Source organism: Pogoniulus pusillus, chromosome 11, assembly GCF_015220805.1.
Source record: "Pogoniulus pusillus isolate bPogPus1 chromosome 11, bPogPus1.pri, whole genome shotgun sequence".
In the NCBI taxonomy this organism is placed as follows: domain Eukaryota; kingdom Metazoa; phylum Chordata; class Aves; order Piciformes; family Lybiidae; genus Pogoniulus; species Pogoniulus pusillus.
This window is the reverse complement of record NC_087274.1, coordinates 32,275,053-32,290,814: the sequence shown is the minus strand read 5'-3', so window position 1 is coordinate 32,290,814 and position 15,762 is coordinate 32,275,053.

Genomic DNA, 15,762 nt, shown 5'->3' with positions numbered 1-15,762 from the left:
TTCGGGTGCTCTTCTAACCCAAACCATCCTGTGCTGGTGACACAGGTCACTGTAATCAAGCTACATCAGTATGAGCAAAGGGACTTTTTCTCTGGGGATGGAGCTGCTGCTTTAAGGTGTAAATATATTTCAGAGCTGCCAGTTGGCTTTCTAATATGTAAGGAGCAGGCACACAGAGCTGCTTTGAGATAATGTTCTTCACAGAGAGAGTGATTGGCACTGGAATGGGCTGCCCAGGGAGGTGGTGGAGTGGCTGTGGCTGGAGGTGTTGAAGCCAAGGCTGGCTGGGGCACTTAGTGCCATGGTCTGGTTGGTTGGGCAGGGCTGGGTGCTAGGTTGGGCTGACTGAGCTTGGAGCTCTCTTCCAACCTGCTTCATTCTATGATCCTCTGTTTTCTGTATTCCCCAGCTTCTCCAGTGAGCTTAGCCTGGTGCCTGGTTAAGGCTCAGCTGCTCCTGTTTTTCCATCTCTTCTCCAACCACTGCCCTCATGGGCTTGGTTTAAGCTCTGGGGAAATACCAGATGTGACTCTCAGAAGAGAGCTCTTGCCAGGACTGGTTATTTGCCTCCCTGTTAATATTCTAAGGTGGTGTCAGGTGTGAATTGAAATGCATCTCTGCGGCTCCTGTGCGCCACTGAGGCAGTGCTGCTGCAGAGCCTCAGCCACTTCAGCTCCTCAGCCTGAGAGAGGGCTGGAAGGGAGGATCACCAGCAAAGATGACTGAGGAAAGACTGGAATGGAATAAGATTGGTAGTCAAGAAAGTCTTCCTTTCCCTAACCCTGGAGTGAGTTGGTTCCCTCACCACCCACCACATGCAGTTTAACCACTGGAGGCAGCATCTCAGCAGCATGGAGGTTTCCTATCACTGCTGTGACCACAGTGAGGTTGTATCTGCTCCCCATGCCTGCTGCTTGCTCTCCTCTGGCACCAACAAGGACTTTGAAATACTTCAGTGGAAAGCCAACAGAGTTGTGGACAATAAACAAAAGTCCTGTTCAATAACCACCCTAAGCCTTTGACACCATCCAGCATAGCAAGCTCCTGGCACAGCTGCAGCTCCTGGCTAGGACAGATTCACCATGCCACAACAAACTCCTGGCACAGCTGCAGCTCTTGCCTAGGACAGATTCACCATGCCACAACAAACTCCTGGCATAGCTGCAGCTCTTGGCTAGGACAGGTTCACCATGCCACAACAAGCTCCTGGCATAGCTGCAGCTCCTGGCTAGGACAGATTCACCATGCCACAACAAACTCCTGGCATAGCTTCAGCTCCTGGCTAGGACAGATTCCCTCTGCCACAAGCAGCTCCTGGCACAGTTGCAGCTCCTGGCTTGGGCAGATTCACTCTGCTATGGGTCAAGAACTGGCTGGAGGGCTGGGCCCAGAGAGTGGTGGTGAATGGTGCCACATCCAGCTGGCAGCTGGCACTGGTGGTGTGCTCCAGGGGTCAGTGCTGGGCACAGTCCTGTTCAATGTCTTTATTGATGATCTGGAGCAGGGGATTGAGTCCAGCAGCAGTGAGTTTACAGATGACACCAAGGTAGGAGCAGCTGTGGAGGTGTTGGAGGGTAGGAGAGCCCTGCAGAGGGACCTGGCCAGGCTGGGTGGGTGGGCAGAGGCCAATGGGATGAGACTGAACAAGGCCAAGGGCAGGGTTCTACACTTTGGCCACAACAACCCCAAGCAGCACTACAGGCTGGGGCCAGAGTGGCTGAGAGCAGGCAGGCAGAGAGGGAGCTGGGGGTGCTGGGAGAGAGGAGCTGCAGAGGAGGCAGCAGTGGCCAGGTGGGCAGCAGAGCCAATGGCATCCTGGGCTGGCTGAGGAGCAGTGTGGGCAGCAGGACAAGGGAGGTTCTTGTGCCCCTGTGCTCAGCACTGCTCAGGCCACCCCTGGAGTGCTGTGTCCAGTTCTGGGCTCCTCCATTGCAGAGAGCTGTTGAGGTGCTGGAAGGTGTTGAGAGAAGGGCAGCAAGGCTGGGGAGGGGCCTGGAGCAGAGCCCTGTGAGGAGAGGCTGAGGGAGCTGGGGGGGTGCAGCCTGCAGCAGAGGAGGCTCAGGGCAGAGTTCACTGCTGCCTGCAGCTGCCTGCAGGGAGGCTGTAGCCAGGTGGGGTTGGGCTCTGCTGCCAGGCACCCAGCACCAGAAGAAGGGGACAGAGTCTCAAGCTGTGCCAGGGCAGGTCTAGGCTGGATGTTGTTAGGAAGTTCCTGGCAGAGAGAGTGATTGGCACTGGAATGGGCTGCCCAGGGAGGTGGTGGAGTGGCTGTGGCTGGAGGTGTTGCAGCCAAGCCTGGCTGGGGCACTTAGTGCCATGGTCTGGTTGGTTGGGCAGGGCTGGGTGCTAGGTTGGACTGGCTGAGCTTGGAGCTCTCTTCCAACCTGCTTGGTTCTATGAGTCTGTTATCTTCTAAAAGAAAGTTGGTTGGGTTTTGGTTTTGTTTAGTGTGTTTTGGGTTTGTGTGTGTGTCTGGTTTGGTTTGATGTGGTTAGCTGTTTTGTAGAGAGTTAGAGCTTTAATTTGACAGTTACTCACTAAAATGGTTTGGTTTCAAAGGTCTCTGCTGTGTGATAGATTTTAGAAAACATTTTTTATCAGAGAAGTATTCATATTGGAAAAGCCTCCTGGATCCTCAAGTCACCAAGTCTAACCATTACACCTAATTTACAATTACCCTTAAATCCTGTCCCAAAGCATCACATCCAAACCACTTTTAAACACATTCAGGGTTGGTGACTCCACCACCTCCCTGGGCAGCACATTCCAGTGCCTGACCACTCTTGATGGGAAAAATGTTTCCTACTGTCCAGTCTAAACCTACCCAATCAATGTTTGAGGCCATTCCCTCTTGTTCACAGGCCCACAGGATGTTAGGGGTTGGAAGGGACCCAAGGAGATCATCCAGTCCAACACCCCTGCCAGAGCAGGACAATCCTATCTAACACAGAGCACACAGGAACACATCCAGACAGGCCTGGAAAGGCTCCACAGAAGGAGAATCCACAACCTCTCTGGGCAGCCTGTGCCAGGGCTCTGGGACCCTCACAGGAAAGAAGTTCCCCCTTGTGTTGAGGCAGAACCTCCTGTGCTGCAGCTTACACCCATTGCTGCTTGTCCTATCCCAGGCAGCAGTGAGCAGAGCCTGTCCCCCCCTCCTGGCAGCCCTCAGATACTTATAAACATTGATCCAATCCCCTCTCAGTCTTCTCTTCTCCAGACTAAGCAGCCCCAGGGCCCTCAGCCTCTCCCCATCAGCCATGCCCTTCTGTCCCCTCATCATCCTCCTAGCCCTCCACTGGACCCTCTCCAGCAGATCCCTGTCCCTCTGCAACTGGGGAGCCCAAAACTGAACACAGTATTCAAGATGAGGTCTCAGCAGGGCAGAGTAGAGGGGCAGGAGAACCTCCCTTGCTCTGCTGGACACATCCTCCTAATGCACCCCAGGCCCCCATTGGCCTTCTTGGCCAGCAGGGCACATTGCTGTGCCATGGGGAATTTGTTAGCCACCAGCACCCCCAGGGCCCCCTCCACAAGGCTGCTTCCCTGTTGTTCTGTCACTATTCACTTGTGAGAAGAGACCTGAAGCAGTCTCTCCATAGCCTCCTTTCAGGTAGCTGTGGACAGGCATGAATTCTACCCTCAGCCTTCTGCAAACCAACCACCTCCAGCTCCCTCAGTCACTCTCCATAAGATTTATTCTCCAGGCAGAGCAATATAGCATCCAAAGGTCTCCAGATGTTCCTTCCACCCCTAACATACTCTGATCCTGTGATTTATCCACACAAAGAGCCTGGAATGGGTTGCCCAGGGAGGTGGTTGAGGCCCCATGGCTGGAGGTGTTTGAGGCCAGGCTGGCTGAGGCTGTGTGCAGCCTGCTCTAGGGTAGGGTGTCCCTGGGCATGGCATGGGGCTTGGAACTGGCTGCTCCTTGTGGTCCCTTCCAACCCTGCTTGATTATGTGGTTGCACTCTATGAAAGTGCCAAAGGAATGTTGGTGTTGGCATCATTTAGACAGAGGAAGTTCTTAACTTGGTTCTTGCATGCCCTTGCTCTGGAGAGGTTCATCAGTAATTTTGTTTTACACCAGTGAAGTCATGCAGTTGGGATAGTGTTAATTAAGAGCATCCCTTAACTAACACAACACACATTAGGAAAGAAAATGATCTGCCATGTATGAATGTACCACACAGTCCCTTCCCTGTTAATGGTAGAAAGGCTGTGACCTCTTCTAATGATTTTATCAATAATACAGCAATTAATAATTAAAGCCCCATTAAGCATGAGCTGGAGACTCAATTAAGTCTTTCTGCATCATCTTAAGGCACCTTGGAAAGGAGAGGGGTGCAGGATGGAGAACACTGCTTGATCAAATTGTGGAAGGGGATTAGAAGGAAAACATCAACATGCAGCATAAATTATAGCCTCATGGAACTCTAGAATCAGTCAGGGTTGGAAGGGACCACAAGGAGCAGCCAGTGCCAACCCCCTGCCATGCCCAGGGACACCCTACCCTAGAGCAGGCTGCACACAACCTCAGCCAGCCTGGCCTCAAACACCTCCAGCCATGGGGCCTCAACCACCTCCCTGGGCAACCCATTCCAGCCTCTTACCACTCTCCTGCTCAACAACTTCCTCCTCACCTCCACTCTTAACCTTCCCATCTCCAGCTTTGCTCCATTATCCCTCATCCTGGCACTCCCTGAGAACCTAAAAAGTCCCTCCACAGCTTTTTTGGAGCCCCCTTCAGATGCTGGAAGGCCACAAGAAGGTCCCCTGGGAGCCTCCTCTGCTGCAGCCTGCACAGCCCCAACTCTTTCAGGCTGTGCTCACAGCAGAGCTGCTGCAGCCTCTCAGCATCCTCCTGGCCCTGCTCTGGACACTCTCCAGCATCTCCACATCCCTCTTGTCCCAGGGGCTCCAGCACTGGATGCAGTACTCCAGGTGGGGTCTCAGCAGAGCAGAGCAGAGGGGGAGAATCCCCTCCCTGGCCCTGCTGGCCACACAAAATTGCATGGGATTGCAAACTTTGTGCCTTGAAATGAAAGTAATAATAATAGTGGTGAGTTTATTTCTTCCTCAAAGAGGAGGTTACTGATGAAAAAAGACCTGACTTATTTTTTTTTCTGTGCCATATTTTAACCCTCCTGTTACAGAGGAAGCAATATTTACAGTGTGCTGTTCTGGCAGGTTTGCTTGGGAAATGCCAAGCAATAGAGAGGATTTTCAGAGGGAAAGGAGGCTGTAGCCAGGTGGGGTTGGGCTCTGCTGCCAGGCAAGCAGCAACAGAAGAAGGGGACACAGCCTCAAGCTGTGCCAGGGCAGGTCTAGGCTGGATGTTGTTAGGAAGTTGCTGGCAGAGAGAGTGATTGGCATTGGAATGGGCTGCCCAGGGAGGTGGTGGAGTGGCTGTGGCTGGAGGTGTTGCAGCCAAGCCTGGCTGGGGCACTTAGTGCCATGGTCTGGTTGGTTGGGCAGGGCTGGGTACTAGGTTGGGCTGGCTGAGCTTGGAGCTCTCTTCCAACCTGCCTGTTTCTATGATTCATTGATCCTACAGGAGGTAGCAGCATCTGCCAAAGGTAGAGGAGTGCTCTGAGCACCTTGCAGAGGCTCTGAGGCTGCGTTCCACACCACGGCTCCGCTCCGCCTGTGTTTACAAGAGCTAAGAGCAGTGCACATCTACAGGGCCCTACAGGTTTCTCTCCCCTTCTGAACCGAGGCAGCTTTTTCACACAAAGCATGCATTATGTATGCAGCAAGAGAAATGCCTGCTTCAGAGGAGCTGCTGTCTCACAGGTAAACAGGGATAAATGTTTATACATCTTTTAACGCACACTGTGTACCCAGGAGAGCACAGCAGCTGCTGCAGAGCTGTCCTGCTCTCACTGGTGAATAGGTGGTTTTGGCAGTTGCTGGAAGCAGCACTGATTCTTTGGTTCTTTTCCATTCTAGCCTCTCCACTTGTTATTCTGATGGTTATGGCAGAGCAATCAGGCGTCACACCAGTCTGATCTCACTGCACAGGAGGCTTTGCACAGATTAAATTGGTACCTCCACGCACAGCCCTGAGCAGGCAGCACCTTCTCCTTTCAGTTCTCTGAGGCACAGTTCCTTCTCTGCTCTTCCCTTGGCCTTGAGGTTAGCCTGGTCTTCAAACAGAGGTGAATTGTTTCCTCTTCAGCATCACCTGAGAATACAGAATCACAGATGTTCCAGGCCCTTCATCATCCTCATAGCCCTCATTGAACTCCCTCAGTAGCTCCCTGTCCCCCTTGAAGTGGGGAGCCCAGGACTAGATGCAATACTCCAGGAGTGGTCTCACCAGGGCAGAATAGTTAACTGTGTTAGATAGGATTGTCCTGCTCTGACAGGGGGCTGGACTGGATGATCTCCTTGGGTCCATTCCAAACCCTAACATCCTGTGTGAGCCTCTAATAGCGTGGGAGGAGAACCTTCCATGACCTGATGGCCACAGTCCTGTTCTGGCAAGTTCTGTTGAGTTACTGAAGTCTGCAATGATCTAAGAAGGTAACTTCATAGAATCATAGAATCAACCAGTGTAGAACCCTGCACTTGGCCCTGTTCAGCCTCATCCCATTGGCCTCTGCCCACCCATCCAGCCTGGCCAGGTCCCTCTGCAGGGCTCTCCTACCCTCCAACAGCTCCACAGCTGCTCCTAGCTTGGTGTCAGCTGCAAACTCACTGCTGCTGGACTCAATCCCCTGCTCCAGATCAGCAATATAGACATTGAACAGGACTGTGCCCAGCACTGATCCCTAGGGCACAGCACCAGTGCCAGCTGCCAGCTGGATGTGGCACCATTCACCACCACTCTCTGGGCCCAGCCCTCCAGCCAGTTCCTGACCCATTCCAGAGTGAATCTGTCCAAGCCAGGAGCTGCAGCTGTGCCAGGAGCTGCTTGTGGCAGGCAGTGCCAAAGGCTTTGCTGCAGTCCAGGCAGACTCCATCCACACCTGCCCCACATACACCAGGCAGGAACCTGATCATAAAAGGAGCTCAGGTTGGTCAGGCAGGACCTGCCCTTCCTAAACCCCTGCTGGCTGGGCCTGATCCCTTGGCCATGCTGTAGGTGCTGTGTGATGGCACTCAAGATGCCCTGTTCCATGCCCTTGCCTGGCACTGAGGTCAGGCTGATGAGCTGATCAACTACAGGAAAATAGTGGTTTTTTACTCCTCGGGACACTGAGAAAGGAGAATGTCACTGAGTTTATTAAAGATGCTCTCTGCTGGTGTCTGTTCATGAGCACTCTTGAGTTCACTGCTTTACAGGTTTGAATTCTGTTGGACAGCTGTTGATTATAAGACTGCACAGGGCAAATAATTCAATTAAAAATGCAATGTGAAAATATTAGATGGCTCCCAGAATTGTGATTTGATGGAGAAGCAGTCACTGTGAAGTCACAGATTAAAGGGACAGGGATCTACTGGAGAAAGTCCAAAGGAGGGCTACAAGGATGCTGAAGGGACTGGAGCACTGCTTCATGAGGAGAGGCTGAGAGCCCCTGGGGCTGCTTAGGCTGGAGAGAAGAAGACTGAGAGGGGATCTGAGCAATCATAGAATCAAGCAGGTTAGAAGAGAGCTCCAAGATCACCCAGCCCAACCTAGCACCCAGCCCTGGCCAATCAACCAGACCATGGCACTAAGTGCCCAGCCAGGCTTGGCTGCAACACCTCCAGGCACGGCCACTCCACCACCTCCCTGGGCAGCCCAGCAATGTCTATCAATAGCTGAGGGCTGGGAGTCAGGAAGGAAGGGGCAGAGACAGCCTCTGCTCAGCTGTGCCCTGGGATAGGACAAGATGCAGTGGATGGAAGCTGCAGCACAGGAAGTTGCAGCTCAACATGAGGAAGAACTTCTTGTGTGTAAGGATCCCAGAGCCCTGGCACAGGCTGCCCAGAGAGGCTGTGGAGTCTCCTTCTGTGGAGCCTTTCCAGCCCTGTCTGGATGTGTTCCTGTGTGACCTGTGCTGGATTCTCTGCTCCTGCTTGTGCTAGATTGAGCCTAGCTGGGATATTTCAGTGAGAGGATTTAGATGCTAGATTGTGCAAAAGAAGCAGTGGTGATGTCTGCTGCACTCATAGGCTTGCTGAGATGGATAAGAACAAGAACACAAACATAGATACCAGAGTTGCTCTCTGGCTCTGGCTGCCTGCACTTTTCTCCCTGACATTGCTGTCTAATCCCTCTGCTTCCTAACCCCGTGGCTGATTCTCCACAGTCATCTTAAACATAAGGCAGAGTCTGGGATCAGGTAGAGGAGTGGAAAGGAGGTGGAAGAGTGGTTGGGAGCCCCACCTGGTTTCTGGGAGGGCTGTTGTGTTTCTGTGTTACCTTTTTAACTGGTCTGTTTCTGTCTATAGCTGTAACCATTGTAACTCTCTGCTTGTATCTTGTGCTAAGCTGTAAATACAAAGCTTCATTCTTAATTTCTAGCTTGGCTGTGACTAGTCTGGGTGATTGCTTAAGTGTGGGGTGGTGAGTAACAACCAAACCATCACACTGCTCTAGAAGGGCTGTTGGAAGGCAGGAGAGCCCTGCAGAGGGACCTGGCCAGGCTGCATGGGTGGGCAGAGGACAATGGGGTGAGGTTGAACAAGGCCAAGTGCAGGGTTCTGCACATTGGCCACAACAACCCCAAGGAGCACTACAGGCTGGGGACAGAGTGGCTGAGAGCAGGCAGACAAAGAGGGAGCTGGGGGTGCTGGGAGAGAGGAGCTGAAGAGGAGGCAGCAGTGCCCAGGTGGGCAGCAGAGCCAATGGCATCCTGGGCTGGCTCAGGAGCAGTGTGGGCAGCAGGACAAGGGAGGTTCTTGTGCCCCTGTGCTCAGCACTGCTCAGGCCACCCCTGGAATGCTGTGTCCAGTTCTGGGCTCCTCCATTGCAGAGAGCTGTTGAGGTGCTGGAAGGTGTTGAGAGAAGGGCAGCAAGGCTGGGGAGGGGCCTGGAGCAGAGCCCTGTGAGGAGAGGCTGAGGGAGCTGGGGGGGTGCAGCCTGCAGCAGAGGAGGCTGAGGGCAGAGCTCATTGCTGCCTGCAGCTGCCTGCAGGGAGGCTGTAGCCAGGTGGGGTTGGGCTCTGCTGCCAGGCACCCAGCAGCAGCAGAAGGGGACACAGCCTCAAGCTGTGCTAGGGCAGGTCTAGGCTGGATGTGAGGAAGTTGTTGTCAGAGAGAGTGATTGGCACTGGAATGGGCTGCCCAGGGAGGTGGTGGAGTCTCTGTGCCTGGAGGTGTTGCAGCCAAGCCTGGCTGGGGCACTTAGTGCCATGGTCTGGTTGGTTGGGCAGGGCTGGGTGCTAGGTTGGGCTGGGTGAGCTTGGAGCTCTCTTCCAACCTGCTTGATTCTGTGATTCTATGATAAGGGATTGAACTGGAAGATCTCCAGGGGTGCCTTTCATCCCTATATCCTGTGATCCTGTGAAGTCATTAAGGCTGAGCTAAAGCCACTACAGGTTCAGCACATAGTTTAAGTTAGCTTTCTGGACTTCCCATGCAGTCAGTGTGGAACACCATTGAGTTCCAGAGAGTAACTCTTCTCACCCATCACAGATAGGGTGGAATTTGTCCCAGGAGGTGAAGGCCACCCTGAAATTAGTTTTCCTATCTCCCAGTTATTCAGTACTCAACTAGCATGAATGTAGTGTCTTTGCTGTGAGTTCATGCAGGATTCTGCATTCAGAAACCACCATAACATCTGCTGACAGCCTTAGATGAGATGAAAAGACAGGGCAAAGTGAACAAATGAAGTATTTCACTGCTTCATGAAGGTACAGATCAGGAGAGATTAATTCCTCTTGCTCTGAAAAGAAAGCTGTAGTCCTGTATACAGCTCTTGACAGGGTAGTGTGAGCAGTTTAATCAATGTTCAGGTTAGCCAGAGAGATTCAGTTATTAGTGTTGCAATTTCCCCTGCACCAGCCTCACATTTACTCACAGGACAGCAATCAAGGGGCTTTATTTAACAGAATGGGAGCAGCTTGGCAAGCAAGGGCAATGCCCATGGAATGGCTAAGTGCCAGCTGGGCTTCCACACCTGGAGTGCTGTGTCCAGCTCTGGGCTCCTCCACTCAAGAGAGATGCTGTTGAGGTGCTGGAAGGTGTCCAGAGAAGGGCAGCAAGGCTGGGGAGGGGCCTGGAGCAGAGCCCTGTGAGGAGAGGCTGAGGGAGCTGGGGGGGTGCAGCCTGCAGCAGAGGAGGCTCAGGGCAGAGCTCATTGCTGCCTGCAGCTGCCTGCAGGGAGGCTGTAGCCAGGTGGGGTTGGGCTCTGCTGCCAGGCAGCCAGGGACAGAACAAGGGGACACAGCCTCAAGCTGTGCCAGGGCAGGTCTAGGCTGGATGCTGTTAGGAAGTTCCTGTCAGAGAGAGTGATTGGCATTGGAATGGGCTGCCCAGGGAGGTGGTGGAGTGGCTGTGGCTGGAGGTGTTGCAGCCAAGCCTGGCTGGGGCACTTAATGCCATGGTGTGGTTGGTTGGGCAGGGCTGGGTGCTAGGTTGGGCTGGCTGAGCTTGGAGCTCTCTTCCAACCTGCTTCATTCTATGTTTCTATAGATACAAGGGGCTTGCAACTTCCTTACCAAACCCTATCTATCTATCTATCTATCTATCTATCTATCTATCTATCTATCTGTCTGTCTGTCTGTCTGTCTGTCTGTTTGTGTCTCTATCTATCTATTTTTCACATCAGCAAACTCCCTGGACCTGGCTCAGGGTGCTGCTGCAGGCTTATGTGCCTTCAGTGGCTAGTTTTCCTCTATGATTCTCTTCTCCCATGCCTGTGCAGCTGGGGTTACCAGGAACTTTCCTAGGTGGGTGGCACAAGCAGGCATTTTATTTTTTCAGGAGCAGGCACTTTTAGATGCCTCCTACTGACTCATGGAAAATGAGACCTCACAACAGGCTGTTACCAGGAAAGATATCAGCACTGGGTGACAAGGGGAGGTCATCCTCCAAAGCCCTTGCACACCTTCACCTTGTTCAGGTAGAATATTTATGCTACACTATGATACCTATGCAGTACAGGGGTAGGGTCAGTACAGTTAGCTCTGGGAATAGGTGGAGTTATTCCAAACAGTTCCTGGCACTCATTTCCATCATGTCCCACCTCTTCACACATGCTGATTGCCACCTGGTGGTCACCATTTGGGGCCTTTGGGAGGAAGGCTGACATCTTCCTCACTCTGACCTCTCTACCTTTCGTCCACCTGGCATCAGCTGTGGGTCCCATTCTTGGCTGGAGTCTCCAATGTTCTCTTCTTTGAATACAACATTCTTCTCCATGAGAGTGCTTCAAGACCCTCTCAAGCTTAACCCCCCTCCTTTGTGTTTATCTGGTTGAGGATGCTTTATGTCAGTGCTCACACAGTTCATGGTTTAACCAGGCTCCTACACTCTATGTTCTCCAGCCCTTTGCCCATATCCCTGCCCTCAAGCACCTTTTCACTTTACCTGACTCCAGTGTGCTGGAGAAAAGTGATACTTTTCCCTAATAAATTCTGGCCAGCTGCCTTGTACCATCCTTATTTACCTGCCTTTCCATGTGATTGGACTTGGTGATCTGGGAGGTCTTTTCCAACCTTGATGATTCAACCCAGAGCAGAGCTACAGGCTGGGGACTGAGTGGCTGGAAAGCAGCCAGGAGGAAAGGGAGCTGGGGGTACTGAAGAGGAGACAGCAGTGTGCCCAGGTGGCCAAGAGAGCCAATGGCATCCTGGCCTGCATCAGGAACAGTGTGGCCAGTAGGACAAGGGAGGTTCTTGTGCCCCTGTGCTCAGCACTGCTCAGGCTACCCCTGGAGTGCTGTGTCCAGTTGTGGGCTCCTCCATTGCAGAGAGCTGCTGAGGTGCTGGAAGGTGTTGAGAGAAGGGCAGCAAGGCTGGGGAGGGGCCTGGAACACAAAGCCTATGAGGAGAGGCTGAGGGAGCTGGGGGTGTGCAGCCTGCAGCAGAGGAGGCTCAGGGCAGACCTCATTGCTGTCTATAACTACCTGAAGGGACATTGTAGCCAGGTGGGGTTGGGCTCTTCTCCCAGGCAAGCAGCAACAGAACAAGGGGACACAGCCTGGAGTTGTGCCAGGGCAGTTCTAGGCTGCATGTTGGGAGGAAGTTCCTGGCAGAAAGAGTGATTGGCATTGGAATGGGCTGCCCAGGGAGGTGGTGGAGGCACCATCCCTGGAGGTCTTCAAGAAAGGACTGGATGAGGCACTTAGTGCCATGATCTGTTTGATTGGATAGGGCTGGGTGCTAGGTTGGACTGGATGATCTTGGAGGTCTCTTTCAACCTGGTTGATTCTATGATTCTATGATTCTTGACCTATCTAATCTCTTCTTCATGATCATGGAATCACTCTTTGGGCTGGAAGGGACCTCCAAAACTCATCCAGAATAACTTTCCCTGCACTCAGCAGGGACATCCCCAACTAGATTAGGTTGCCCAGAGCCCTGTACAGCCTCACAGAATCAGAGGATATTAGGGGCTGGAAGGGACCCAAGGAGATCATGGAGTCCAACCTCCTTACCTGCAATATCTCCAGGGATGGGGACTCCCTGGGGAGCCTGTTGCAGTGTTCCACCACCCTCATGGTGCAGAACCTGTTCCTCACATCCAATCTAAATCTGCTCTGCTCTAGTTTGAAGCCATTGCCCTCATCCTGTCACTGCAGACCTTTGCAAACAGTCTCTCTGCAGCCTTCTTGTAGCCCCTTTCAGGTACTGGCAGGTTGCTACTAGGTCTCCCCAGAGCCTCCTCTTCTCCAGGCTGAGCAACCTCAGCTCCCTCACAACCTAGGCATTACTGAAAGATTTACTACACACTTCTCACTTGAGTTCTTTGTCCCTTCTCACAGAGCCTTTCTCATGTATCACCCATCTAAGCCTGTTTGGACTCCAAGTCCCATCTTCTTTGGACCTTTTGGGATGGCATTCAAAATGTTTCTGTTCTTTAAATATTTCATTACAGCTAGAAAAAAATCAAACCTTTCCTCTCCTAGACAATGCCAAAGTCTAAAAAGAATGGCTACTCTTTAGCTGCCAATGAGTCCATGGCCAAGTGCAGACTAGTGACAAGTGGAATCTCTCAAGGATCAGTCCTGGGACCAGACTTGTTTAACAGCTTTGTCAGTGGCATAGGCAGTGGCACTGAGACACCCTCAGCAAGTTTGCTGATGACACCAAGCTGTGTGGTGCAGCAGACAGGCTGGGGGGAAGGGATCCATCCAGAGGGACCTGGAATAGCTTCAGAGGTGGGTCCAAGCCAATCTTTTGAGGTTCAATGAGACCAAGTGCAAGGTCCTGCAGCCTGGCTGGGGCAATGCCAAACACCAGTACAGGCTGGGTAATGCCTGGTTTGTGAGCAGCCCTGAGGAAAAGGACTTGGGAGTGCTGGTGGATAGGAAGCTCAACATGAGCCAGCAGTGTGCACTTGCAGCTGTGCTAGTTTGAAGCTAGCTAGAATCTTTTGGTGAGCACTTGCAGTACTTGCAGCTGTGCTAGTTTGAAGCAGGCTAGAATCTTTTGGTGAGCACTTGCAGTACTTGCAGCTGTGCTAGTTTGAAGCAGGCTAGAATCTTTTGGTGAGCACTTGCAGTACTTGCAGCTGTGCTAGTTTGAAGCAGGCTAGAATCTTTTGGTGAGCACTTGCAGTACTTGCAGCTGTGCTAGTTTGAAGCAGGCTAGAATCTTTTGGTGAGCACTTGCAGTACTTGCAGCTGTGCTAGTTTGAAGCAGGCTAGAATCTTTTGGTGAGCACTTGCAGTACTTGCAGCTGTGCTAGTTTGAAGCAGGCTAGAATCTTTTGGTGAGCACTTGCAGTACTTGCAGCTGTGCTAGTTTGAAGCAGGCTAGAATCTTTTGGTGAGAAGAACTAGATTACAGGCTGTGAAAGGGAAACAAGGGTGATGTCTAACTCACTCATAGGCTTGCTGAGATGGATAAGAATAAGAATCAAAACATAGACAAGGGAGTCTCTTGCTTGGGCTGCTGGCTGAGCTGCATCTTACTCTCTAACCTCATCCTCCAGTTTGGACTAATCCACTTTGCTTCCTAACCCCCTGGCCCAACCTCCATTCTTCCTTGGGACTGAGGCAGGGTTGAGAGGGGTAGGGGGAAGGTGCAGGGGTGGTTGGGAGCCCCTCCTGGGGACTCAGGTTTCTCTGAGGGGAGTTGTGTGTCTGTGTTACCTTTTACCTTGTACATTTCTGTCTATATCTGTCTGTACTGTAACTATCTGCTTGGATATTGTGCCAGCTGTAAATATAAGCTTCATTCTATTTCCAGAGCTGCTGAGTCTAGTCTGGGTGGTTTCCAAAGTGGGGAGGGGCAGGGAACACCCAAACCACTACAGCAGCCCAGAGAGCAACCAGAGCCTGGACTGCAGCAGGAGGAATGTGGGCATCAGGGCAAGGGAGGGGATTCTGCCCCTCTGTGCCACTCTGGTGAGATGCCACCTGGAGCACTGTGCCCAGTTCTGGAGCCCCTGGGACAGGAAAGATCTGGAGGTGCTGGAAGGTGCCCAGAGAAGGGCCATGAGGATAATCAGAGGCTGGAGCTGCTCTGCTGTGGGGACAGACTGAGAGAGTGGAGGCTGGAGAGAAGAAGGCTCTGAGGAGACCTTGTTGTGGCCTTCCAACATCTGAAGGGGGCTACAGAAAAGCTGGGGAAGGACTTTAGGATGTCAGGTAGTGATAGGACTGGGGGGAATGGAGCTAAACTAGAAATGGAGAGATTTGGATTGGATGTTAGGAAGAAGTTCTTCACCATAAGGGTGGTGAGAGACAAGAACAGGTTGCCCAGGGAGGTGGTGGAAGCCTCATTCCCAGAGGTCTTCAAGATCAAGCTGGATATGGCTCTGAGCAAACTGATCTAGTGTGAGGTGTCCCTGGCCATGGCAGGGAAGTTGGAACTGGATGATTCTTGAGGTCTCTTCCAGCCCTGAGGATTCTGTGATTCTTTAAGCCTAGCATCTGCCTGTTGGACATTGCAAATTCAAGCAAAGGCCTGGGCAGCTTTCCCAGCAGTCGAGGAGGAGGATGGGATATGGCTCTCTCTAGACTTTATCTTCATTTGTCCCATTCATTCAGTATTTTGTAGATGAATCTGGCTTTCATCCTCATGGGCTTCCATAAACATTCATCACACAACTTGCCTGAAATAGAACTGCATCCTTTCTGCTTTACAGGAAAGGATTCGTCAGGAAGTTGCATGAATAGAGCAAGATAAGATTAAGGTGATAAAAAGCAAGGTGACCAAAATACAACCACAGAATGGGTTAGGTTGGAAGGGACCCCAAAGCTCAGCCACTTCCAAGCCCCTGCCATAGGCAGGGACACCTCCCACTAGAACAGGTCACTCAAGGACTCATCCAAGCTGGCCTTGAACACCTCCAGGGGGGCTGTGTAGCACAGAAGCAACCAATGTGATCTTTGGGTCATAGGCTATGATTCCTGTCCTCTGTTATGGCTGGGGAGACTGAAATAGGGAGCTGGGGTCATTTAGCCTGGAAAGGGGAAGGCTGAGAGGGAACCTTATTGCTCTCTGCAGCTGTCTGAAAGGAGGTTGGGGTGAGGCTGGTGTTGGCCTCTTCTCCCAAGTAGCTAATGACAGCACAAGAGGTAATGGCCTCAAGCAGCACCAGGGGAGGTTCAGGTCCAATATTAGGAAGAGTTTCCTTACTGCAAGAGGAGTCAGGCATTGGAAAAGGCTGCCCAGGGAGGTGATGGAGTCCCCATCCCTGGAGGTGTTCAAAGAATGA